This window comes from Aotus nancymaae, unplaced genomic scaffold (genome assembly GCF_030222135.1).
Source record: "Aotus nancymaae isolate 86718 unplaced genomic scaffold, 86718_ANA_hifiasm-v0.15.2.pri h1tg000041l, whole genome shotgun sequence".
In the NCBI taxonomy this organism is placed as follows: domain Eukaryota; kingdom Metazoa; phylum Chordata; class Mammalia; order Primates; family Aotidae; genus Aotus; species Aotus nancymaae.
The window spans coordinates 35,736,465-35,748,699 of record NW_026988455.1 but is presented as its reverse complement, the minus strand read 5'-3'; the positions used below and the strand labels follow the sequence as shown (position 1 = coordinate 35,748,699).

The 12,235-nt window shown below is 39.6% G+C and overlaps 1 protein-coding gene and 1 non-coding gene across 2 annotated transcripts in view; both read right to left on the bottom strand.

The window, feature by feature from the left end:
* Positions 1-12,235, bottom strand: part of GNA14 (G protein subunit alpha 14) — a 223,383-nt gene that overhangs the window by 133,725 nt on the left and 77,423 nt on the right. The window lies entirely within an intron of this gene.
* On the bottom strand, positions 11,130-11,270 carry LOC135268743 (U4 spliceosomal RNA). Its single transcript, XR_010337098.1, has one exon. It is a non-coding gene; the product is annotated as a U4 spliceosomal RNA (small nuclear RNA).

The window sequence follows — 12,235 nt, the reverse complement described above, 5'->3', positions numbered from 1 at the left end:
TGACTCCAAATCACTAGGTCATCAAGTTCTGAAGCTGCCTCCAGATTGAAGCTGAAGCCCTCTTTCCTGGGACCCTTCCCTGCTCCTAAAGTCTGGTTCCAGCCCCTAGGAGGAGATATAGTGAAAATACTCAGAAAGAATTATTCTCCTATGGGGATCCGAGCAGCATCTTTGGGAAACAAGAAACAATAAGAAAAAGAGTTGGGATCATGCTATTTGCTTTTTCAAAAAAATAATCATTTTCATTCTTTACCTTGGTAGAAATCATCTTCAGTGATTTTAGAAGGCCAGTATTTGCAAATACAGCCTTAACATAAAGAAGTTCAACACAAGCAATCAATTGTTCCCAAAAGTTATAAAATAAAATTGAATCTACAATATCCAGATTCTGGGGGATTATTTGCTTTTTTTTCTTTTGGTGGGGAGATGTGGTGAAAAGTGAAGGACAGTGGAGGCTTTGAGAGGCTAAGAGATGAACAAGTCTGATAAAATGATTTGGAAATGAAAATAATGCGAGATAAGATGCTCCAAGCATTTTTTGGGTTTTTATAGCTTTGGTTTCTGGAAGGAATGGATTTGCTGATGAGCTTTCCAAACAGAATTGAAAACTGAAACTTTTCTTGGTCCTATACTCTGTGGTATGTCCCAAGTTACACCAACTGGTGAATCCTTCTTTTTGTTATGATGTATTATATATAGCGACTGCATTCTGCTCTTTTAAGAATTTTAAGAGTTTCAAGAATTTCAAGATCACCTCACCAAGACTGACTAATCTGACATAATAAAGGAAACAAATGTTACAAAACACCAATTCTCTCAGCAAGGGGACAGAGGCAGCCTCTTCCAGAAGGACCTACCATTGTTGCCTTTGTACATCAGAGAAACAATCAATTTTCATATCGTTATTATTGTGCCTTAGTTTCTTTTTAATGCCCAAGAATATTTGGGTTCTTGTAGCCAAATACAATTAGTGCTATTAAGCATCACAACTATCGGATTCTAACTTATTTTCCATCCAGCATTAAGCAGGGGAAACCATGCCAACCAACAGAACACTGTACTGCAGGCTGCCAGGAGAAAAGTGAGCATAACTCAATGAGGGTTTTCTGAAAACCGCATCTGCTGCGTCATCATGACAGTACCAATGAGGACCACTCCATTTACCTAGTGATGACATGACCTGCTGGAAAAAACACACCCCAGGAAAAAAGACACACCAAAATCCCCAACTAGCCTTCTGGAAGCTAACTATTCTCATATGTCTCTCAGAGGAGCCTTGTAAATATTGATCATTCATGGAAGGGTGAAATCTCAGTAATTAGCCTTGCTCTTTTCTACTTCCCCAGCCCAGCTCTTGGATATACCCGGGCTCCTTCCTTAGTACCTCTCCCTAGGACTATGCAAGAGACAGGGAGAGAGTAAGAGAAGGAAGGTTTATGGAGAAACCATGTGTACCTACCATCTTCATAAATGGCATCTCAAAGTTGTGCCTGGGCTAGATCTTAACCACATGGAAACAGGATCAGACCTATATGGCACATCACAATAAATCCCAGATGACTCAAAGATTTATACACAAAAAACTTCAATGATCAGTTTTTTAAAACAGCATCAACAGAAGAAAAAAACAGGGAAAGTACATAAAGGCAATTCACAAGAAGAGAATACAAGTAGGCATACAACTATTTGACTTCACTATCATGTAGTGCAAATGAATATCATGCCATACCATATTTTGTTTGCAAGATGGGCAAAATGGACAAAAACAATCCAATGTTAATGGGCATATAAGAAAACAGACACCCATTCCCGTTTATTCTTGTGCATAGCAAGATGAATATGATAGCTTGCATCACCATCATTCAAAGTGCGATGTTACGTCATCCAAAATTCCAATTCTAGGATATATAAACTAAAGAAATCATTGGACAAGTGGCCAAATACCTATGTAATGGGAAAGTAATCACAGTGTAATGCACAATAACAAAAATGAGAAAAAAATAAATGCATAGCGGTAGGAGACAAAATCATTTAGTTATGGCGACTCTCCACGATGGAAATATATGGCCGAGAAAATCAATGCAGATGAATACTGACATGAAATGCTGTCTACAGTACAGTAAACAAGAAAGTAATGAATAAAACCTACTTGGCCCGGAGGGAGTATAGTAAAGGTTAAGAGGGGCTGCCTGTGCTCAAATTCCAAGTCTGCCGCTTACCCGCTGCCTCACCGTGAACAGGCTCTCAGTTGGCCTCATCTGGGAAATGGGAATGACAATGCAAGCACTCAGCCAGTGCTCAGCCCACAGCAAGCCCTTAATGAGTGTCTGTTACTTTCAGATGAAGATGCTTTGGATTACTTGTATACTTGCACACAAACACACACACTTGTAAGTTGGAATTATAGTCACCAAAACTTATAGTGGTGATCACTGGGTGGTAGGGGTACAGTGTTTGGTTTTATTATTTATGCATGTGAAAGTAAACAAAATTCCATCCCTACTTGGTTATGAGCATGCCATGTCTGTTAGTTGTCAAAGTTCAAACTTACGAATTTTTGCTAAAATTTTTTTAAAGTTTTAGTATCAGTTTGACTGTTAGCAAGAGCAGAGATACTGTCTGTTCTGTTTCCTCTTTATTTTCAATGTGAGGGATTCATATTGTCTTGGCTATTTTGATATAAAGTCATCCATTTTATATAAATTTAAAAATACTATTAATAATTCATCAAAACAATCTTGGATCCCCAAGATATCCATGTCAAAACATTCTCTGACAAGACTTTTGGCTGAAAGGTCTGTGTTTATAAAATGAAGAACTGAGCTGCTCTGTATTTCCTTTCTAAATCTTCAGAAAAACATCTCCTGTCTGCTCCAAATTGCTCACAGACATGGAGTTTATTACCCTGTGCTGGAAGCCAAATGGAGATTTCATTTCTACTTTCACAATTAAAGATAAAAATCCTGTACTAGAATTGCATGTTTATGTGGCTGACTTTTCTTTTTTTAAGATACTTTTCCTCCATCTGACTAGCAAAAATTAAAGTCAGGTAACAAAACGTTGGTGGATGTGTGGGGAAATAGAAATTTTCATGCATTGCTGTTGGGAACAATAAGTTGGTGCAGATGCTTTGAAGAGAATTTGGAAGTATTTTTTTAAAAATGAAAATATGTGCATTTTAGATTGGTTATTAGAGGATACTATGGAAGTACTGTGGTTTTATTAGGCATGATAATTGTGGTTATATAAGAGAATGATTATCATCAGGAAATCAGTGATGGAATATTTAGGAGTAAAGTCTAAAACTTTAAAGTTTCAGTAAAAAATACACACACACGGCAAGGCACAGTGACTCACGTCTGTAATCCCAGAACCTTGAGAGGCTGATGGGGGTGGATCACTTGAGTTCAGGAGTTTGAAACCAGTCTGGGCAACATAGCGAAACTTGGTCTCTACCAAAAGTACAAAAAATTAGCTGGACGTGGTGGCGTGGGCTGTTTCCAGCTACTCACGAGACTAAGGTGGGAGGAACACTTGAGCCTGGGAGGCGGAATTTGCAGTGGGCCAAGACTGCACCACTGCACTCCAAACTGGGTGACAGAGTGAGACCCAATCTCAAAAAAAAAGAAAAGAAAAGAAAAGAAAAAACCCCACGTATATGCCTGAGTGTGTGTCTATCTAGAGAAAAAGCATATATGCAAGATTAAATTCTGGATAATTTAGATAAAAGCCAAGCAGATGATAATTGTGTTCTTTCAACCTCCCTGCAAGTTTAAAAAATTTCAAAACTAAAGAGTTGGAGAAAAAAGTGGCATGGCTTCATGTCCACAAGGCAACCTGCACAACTATGTCCACTGCACCATTTGAAACCATGAATAACTGGATATTGCCCAAATGCCCAAATAAAATGTGTATTTGTTGGAGAAAATATTTTACAGCAATGAAAAGGAGTGCACTGAATCTACAGTATAACAGCATAGATGGGTCTTAGAAAGCAGTGCTGGATAAAAAATAAAGACAGGAATGCAGATTGCCTAATGAATCTCACAATACCATTTACTTAAACATTCATTTTAAAGCACACATAGGACAGGGTGCAGTGGCTCATGCCTGTAATCTCAGCACTACTTGGGAGACTGAAACGGAAGAATCGCTTGAACTTGGGAGCTGGAGGTGGAGGTTGCAGTGAGCCAAGATCACTCCATTGCACTCCAGTCTGGGTGACAGAGCAAGACTTCATCTCAAAAAGTGAAAATAAATAAAGCACACATGAAATGCGTTGTTTCACAGCTGGATATCTATGAACGATGTGGAGAGTGGATTCAAACACATCATGGCAGATATATGGAGATAGATGCTAACGGGGTGAGGGCGGGGATAATGAGGGAAAAAGAGGGGCCGGGACAGATGATATTGATGAAAGCAGTCCACTCCTGAGCACTGGACCTGGAAAAGGCTTTATGTATGAGTTTTCATTTACTGGATCAAATGTTTTAGAAAGGAATAAAATGCATTCCTCATAAAACCGAATCATTCCAGGCCACCACCAGGGCATCACAACATGTCTCTATGTGTGAGTTAGCAAGTCCCAGAACCCAGCCTTCCTCTTCCTCACAGCCCAAGCCACTCACAACTATGTACTCAGAGCTCTCACACTCCTAACCAACCCCAGGCTTCTCAAATCAGAAGCTTGCTTGGAAATTGCCTTGTGCCACTCACGAATGTGCCCCCTCCCCCCTACACACACAGACACATACATCCCGCAGCCCCTTTTCTTCTTAATCGTGGTAACCCAGCATGGGGGTAGAGTTAAGGTACAGTTAAGAATGGATCTTTGGCAGGTACAACTTCAGCCGTTTGGGGAGGATGTACTTTCTTTTTGGGAACAACTTCTATGAGAGCCTCCAGCACTTTAAAGATAGCAATAATTTTACATTTAGAAGTTATAAGAATTAGTACAAACAGGAAACACATTTATACAAGAAAAGACATTTTTCCACCCCTCTAACACAGCATAGATTACCATGGTTAAGAAGAAATCATTCCCATCCAGGCAAGGACCCTCTTGCCACCCTTCATTTTGAAGTGAGCTATGGCCAAAATAAGAATAAACCCGGGGGCTTAGGGAGCCCCTCCACAGCAGCCTCGTCCCGGGCTGACATCGAGGAGGCATGCAATACATGCATATACGGAACAAATGAATGAATGAATAAGTGAATGAGAAAGAAGGGAGAATGGGAGAAAGAGAAAGGGACAAGAGAGAAAAATGGAAGGAAAAAGATTAGGAGAGAGAAGCAGCTGACTCCATGAGACTGCAGTGAATTGCCAGAACCAGACACATCTCCCAGATTTATTATTCCCATGAGCAATTATGGTCCAGTGGGAAAGTAACCAGAACACAGTGTGCATCAACAAAAGCACAGTGAATTCAGAGACCACCTTGTTCTTTTTAATGTTTTTATCTTCTAGGGCAAGTACAGACATTTTGCTGTGCACTCTCACTCTAATTACTCAAACAATATTTCATTAAGGACAATATATTGGTTAGCTAGGGATATGAATGGCCCATGCTTCAGAAACTTTCTGGCAGGGGATGAAACTGTCTTTTCAATAACTAACAAAAAAAATGATAGAAAAACAAGAGAGGGTCTGGATAAATGGTACAAGGAAGAAAGCTAAGCATAAAACTGTTCTGCTCCGGTGGAACAAGGGGTGCAGTAGCTAATAGATGATTATTTCATGGGAGAAAATGACACCAAAGAAGGCTAACCTTTAGTGTTCATGACCAGACAATCCCTAATCAAGAATGAAGAGGAAAGACACTTTCTCAAAAAACAGGGGATCATTTACATAATATTTTTATATTAGGAATTGATGATCGTATTTTTGAAGAGGGAATCTGAGCAGCTCTTAGGGATGATCTTACCCAATCCCCTCATTTTGCCAACGTGTTCAGAATGGCTAAATGACTTGCCTCAGGCCTCATAGCCATTTAGAACCCTAACCCTGGAAGGACCCCAGCCCCATGTTTACAAAGGACCCTGTCTTTGACGTCTGTCTCATTTCCCAGCTTTCTGAGGACATGTTTTCAGTTGGAAAACACATTTTAAAAAAGAAAACACATTTTAAGACAATTAAGGATATTTAAATATAGATTGGATAATATATAATATAAATTTATGAATATTCTTAGGTGTGACAATGAATTTTATGAAGAAGCGTTCTTAACAAAGAAGCATTAGGATGTGCCATGCCTTGAAGTCTGCACTTTCACAGTGTCTAGCAAAACAGAACAGACAGATTAGATAGATACACAGGTAGGTAGGTAGGTAGGTAGGCAGGCAGGTAGGTGGGTAGGTAGATAAATAGATAAGCTAGCAAATATGGCAAAACACTGGCAATTACTGAGTTTAGATGGCAGAGAAGGGGAGTTCATTATACTTTTGCTTCAAATCTTTATTTTAAAGATTTTTCATAAGAATGAGAGAATATAGATACATTTTTGAAAATCACTCTTTTAAAGCACTTCAAAGTTTGAGTAGTAGTCTTAGATCTGTACCCAGCTGCTCAGACACCCCGTATGACACAGCTAAGCCAGCCTTCCAAAGGAGGGAGATTTATGGGGCTGGTGGATTATACATGTAAACCCAATGACAGCAAAATCATTTCTAGAAAATGTGTCTAGGTAATGGTAGAAACCAGACGAGGTTCTCCATTAGGTATAGATGAAGACACCTTGGACCCAGGTGTCACTGTGTGCAATTCCTCTCATAAAAAACTAGGATGGGGTAGAGACTGCAGCCTGCTTTCTGCATAAAGTTAGAAAAAGCCTCTGAAAAAGTAATACAGACAATAACGCACGATGAGGCTAAATATTTGGGTCTTCTCCATTGTTGGCTGGCTTTGTTTTTTCTCTTCCCTTTGAGGCTGATTTAAAGCCTGTTGCTCTCACCACTTTTATGTAAACCAGAGGACCTATCTCTTACCTGTGACACCACAAATTTCTTATTACTGTTAAGAAATGTCTCTTGCTTCTTCATTCCCATCAATTAACTGCTCACAGTCCAACTGCTCAGAATGGAGTCCAGCTTCCCAGAGGCATCTCCTTGGAGCTCTGTATCTTTGACAACCAGCACTGCTCCTGGGAGTGCTTTGGCTGGGAAGCAGCTCTTTGTGCTTGCCAAACATGGGGAAGCTCAGACAATAAAGGTGTAAGTGAGATAAAGGACTGCGGGTGCTGGAGACAAAGGACGGGGCATCCCTTCTGGGCCAGAGGACATACGAAAGAAAGGCCGGGGTCTACATGTTCACACTTTGATGGGGGAGATGAAGAGCGCATGCTCCAGAAGAAGGGCACAGCTTACCACAGGGCATGCAGAAAAGAAAGTCATGTCACGGAGCGATGGCAAGCATGTACGTGCAAATATGTGCAATCTGGTGTTAATGGAAGTTGTTCTTTAGATCTGAGCTTGGTAAAGGGAAAGAAGTGGTTAGTCCAACAAAAACAATTTCCTTGGCCATTTCTCCCCTTCCAGTTTATTAAAAAAGAAAGCACCAGTTGAGAAACAACCTCATCTCTGTGTGTTTCCCTCTCCAATTAGGTAAATTGTGCCACATGAACAAATGGTCCTTCCATCCCCTTGCTTTGGGGGCACAGTCATAGTTTAATAGGTTTACATTTTCAGGCTCAGCTTTTAAACTGCTGAACTAAACCTACAGATAGAAAATACTTTAATCAGGTGGTGGTGAGTATAAGTTAAAGCAGAAATAAGCTACTTAGACAAAATCAATTACTTAATAGTTTAATTTTTTTTTCTTCCCAGTTTTTTTTTTTTTTTTTTTTTTTTTTTGAGATGGGGTCTCACTCTGTCACCAAGGCTGGAGTACAGTGGCATGATCTCAGCTCACTGCAACCTCCACCTCCCAGGCTCAAGTGATCCTCCCACCTTAGCCTCCCAAGTAGCTGGGACCATAGGCGCACAACACCATGCATGGCTAATTATGTTTTTGTTTTGTTTGTTTTTTGTTTTGTTTTGTTTTGTAGAGACGGGGTTTTCCCATGTTGCCCAAACTGGTCTTAAACTCCTGAACTCAAGCAGTTTGCCCACCTTGGCCTCCCAAAATGCTGGGATGACAGGCATGAGTTACTGTGCCTAGCCTACTCCCCAGTCGTAAAGGGAGGATGTTTTAACTTTCCTCATCAGTTTTATTCAGGGTAATATCACCATACCCTGGTTCCAACAGCTACTCCAACAATGGATTCAACTAATTTCCTTTCTATCTTGAGTAGCCAAAGCACAAAACTTTGCAGAAAGACAATGCCTAAATGCCTCACCTTATGCCTTCAATGAGGACTTACTAATTTGCTCTTTTCCCCAAGTTAAGAGAATGGTGGAAAAAATAAAGAGAGACCTTTAATGCCTTCACCCAAACAAAAGTCTTCTTAACTTGTTTGGAAAGAATAGGCCCATTCCTCCTGACTTCCTAAGCTTCACTTTTCTAGCTAACACCTAGAAATGAAAATGTAGACCACATAAGACCCTCTTCAGACAACTCTCTTGGTCATAATCATAATTCTCAAATGTTTGAACAGTCCCAGTGTTTTCAATACGAACACTAACTTAGGTCAGCATTTTTTGAAGGGCTTTTATATAGGGGATTGAATCAGGCTTCACAATCAAGGTGTCACCAGGTACCTATTAAAATGCATGACATTGTCCCCTCTAGACCTCTACAGCCTCTACAAGGCTGAGCCAGGCAATGAGGATGGGGTATGGCTAAGTTTACCTATCGTGCCTGGTTTTATCCATCCCATTCTGCGGGTCAAAATACCTTCCCAAACCAGTCAAACTAATTTGTTCCCTCGAATGAACAAATCCATCTTAGAGGACAAATAAAGGATAAGAAATCTTTTTTTTTTAAAAGAGTGAGAATCAGAAAAGCCACTATAAAATGCCATGCAAGTGATGTCAGTATTTCATAGTTTCACTGTTTTTATCCATTAACAGATGACTAGATAAGCACAATGTGGTATATACATATGATAGAATTTTATCCTGCCTTAAAAAGGAAGGAAATTCTCACAGATGCTACAGTATGGATGAACTTTGAAAATATCAGCTAAGTGAAATAAACCAGACGCAAAAGGGCCACAACACTGTAAATGCACTCGATGCCACTGAATTATATACTTAAAAATGGATAAGAGGGTAAATTTTGTTATGTTAGTGCAAAACCTAGGAAGCTAGAAATTGATGACATTTCCTTCAGCTGACTAATCACTACCTCAACACACAAAAACTCTGTTTCCTCTTTTCCTGGCTGTCTAGTTTCTACCGGTCAAATACGGTCTTCAAAACAGTCTTTCTTTCTAAGGAAATCTCTCCTCTTCTGCTTTACTTCACCTTCTCCCTTTCTGGGAATAAAACCCAAACAATTTACCACTGATTTTATTTGAAGTGTCAAAGCCTAAAAGGAAAATCATAGGTTCACAACAGGGGATTAAGAAAATTCAGGAATCACTTCCACACAACTCAACAATGGATAATCAGATGGGTAGCATGAATGCCTTTGTACTAGGGGCCTGAAGATATACCAGCCCTTCTCTCCTGGAAATTATATGAGTAGGCAAGGCATATAATGATCCGTGATTTAAATAAAGTTAGGAAGTAGTGTATGATCACATTTGAGCAGAACACATCAGTGCTATCGGCTCAACAATGGAACCTGCTATGGAAAGTCTGGGGAGAAAGGAAGAATAGAGTCTGCATCGTCTTGACAGGGATGGAACAGCTAATGTAGATGAGGAGTGAGGATTGAGAGCAAGGAGGGTATCCGAAGAACACTTACAGGGACGGAACCCCCCAAAATGATCAAGTATGGGGCAGGGAAGGGGCATAGAGAAGAGCCACCAAACTAGAGTAGGGGATTTATTCTAGAAGTAGAAAGTAACATGAAAAAGGGCAGCTGATCCAGTAATCTACGTGGTGAAGAGGAAGTGATTTTGACAATTGAAAAAGGGTCTACTCACATGTGGTAAAAGTCCCATGGGCTGGAAAGCACCTATTCAATACTGAATTTTACTGGAAATTTTACAATATAAAAATGTAATACTTATTTCATACTTGATTTAGCCTATATTTTCAACCTTCTTGATATTATAACCTAAAAGTTTGAACATGTAAGATCAAATAACTTTGTTTAAAAATTTGTTTTATTTTTCAAAATGAAATTTCAATTTAGTCATCCTCTACCCTGAACCCTAGTATTTACTATGAAATGCTGGGTCCCATTCCAAGCCAACTCACTATAAGTGGGCTTTTCCCTGAATAGATTATCTTCAAATCATGGGGCTTGCTATAGGTCTTAACCAGTTTACTCCAGCCCCAGCCAGCATTAGATCCCAATATCAGATTTCTCAATTTGTGGAAGCAAACATAGGTACCTGTTATTAAATTTCCAGCAACGACAGAGTCTGTATAAAACCAGTCTGGCATTTGTGTTGTTCACACAAATGCAGTAATTCAGTGGCAGGGGATTAAAGGCTCAAAACCCCTCACCATGCACTGCTGCACAGCAAATGTAAACCCAGAGCTAAAACCAAATGAGAAAGAGATTCATTGAGCCAGGGAACACCATCGGCTCAACAATGGAACCTAAGGCAGATCCATTTTTCTCTTCAGAGCTCATGCTGTATATTATCATTAGGAGAGAGGTACTGAATCTTTTGCCTTAGGATCTGAATCTGTTTCCATGGTGACAAGAGAGTGGGTCTTTAAACTCCAACACAAATGAATGAAGCATTCACTGAATCAGGCAATTTCTGGATATTTTCAAAGCTTAGGAAAAGACAGATAATGGCTGTAAGTCTCGCCAAACACTGATTTGTTTCACTTTTAAGTACAGAGGAGGTCAATGATGGAGAAATGTAAGAGAATTGCATTCTGAACCAATATTGACCCTAGATCAAGTATAAAATACGCCTGATCCTTCATGGGGCTTATCGTGTAAAATAAAATTATGTTGGCTTCACCTCAGATGGCACTAACACTGTAATCACCATGAATTCAAGCAGAACATAGCAATAGAAGAAACTGGGTGGTAGCTGTTTCTTTTTTTTTTTAATTCAGTATCCATAGAGACTGTCAAAAATTGCCAATGCTGACTATATTCCAAGTCATCATGGCGGGGTATTGGGAAAAGTTTTCAATTAGCAATAATCGCGCCTCGGATAAACCTCATTGGCTACAATACTGCCACTGCACAAAGCTGGTTGTTTCTTTTTTAAACAAGATTTTATTTTCCTATCAGTTCAACTGAAGTGTTGCTTTCTAAATACCAAGGACAGTTAATCTCACTTTTTCAAATAGTAGCAATGAACTCATGAATCTAAGTGAATAACTTTTAAAGTCTAGAGTCCTTTTGTGGACTTCCTAGTAGACAACTTTCTACGGAGTGTAATTTGGGTTCTTGAGGCATTACATGTTTGTTTGTTAGAGTCTATCTAGAAGACCAGCACTACTTTTACAGGCTCTCTTGACTAAACTTGTCATAAGGTTGGATGGCAATGGATTAGGAAGCCTTGTCTGGTACCACCTTTTTAGCAAAAAGATGTCGACTCCAACCCTCAGCTCATTTGATCTATTTTAACTTTAAAATATGGATCTTCCCTTAGTCAACAACAGAAAACTCTCACCAGACAATATGCCTCAAAGTACCTGCCATTCGATCCTTATCAAACTCTCTTTGTGAGTCCACTGCTCATTATTGGAAGGACACAGTCCATCCCTTTCTCCACATTTGTGGTTCTCAATCCTGACCACACTTATGAATCATCTCAAGAGCTTAAAATGGAAGTCTCCAGAGGTTTTGATTCAATTGGTCCAGGGAAAAGTCCAGGCAGCACAATTTAAAAAAAAACAAACTTATTTTTAAGAGACAGGGGATCTCTCTGTCACCCAGGCTGGAGTGCAGTGTCAGGCCAGATTGCACCACTGCACTCCAGCCTGGGTGACGAAGCAAGAATCTGTCTCAAAAACAAAAGTTAAGATATCACAATTAAACCCTTCTTTGGCCACCTGCCCTGCTTCCAGTCCAGTTGCATTCTTCCAGGACTCATTCTATTCATTTACATACATATGCATTCACAGATATACTGGTGAATATTCACATATATGAAAATGCAAATACATTTCATTTCTCAAAATAATGTTAACATGTTTCCAACTATGCACAT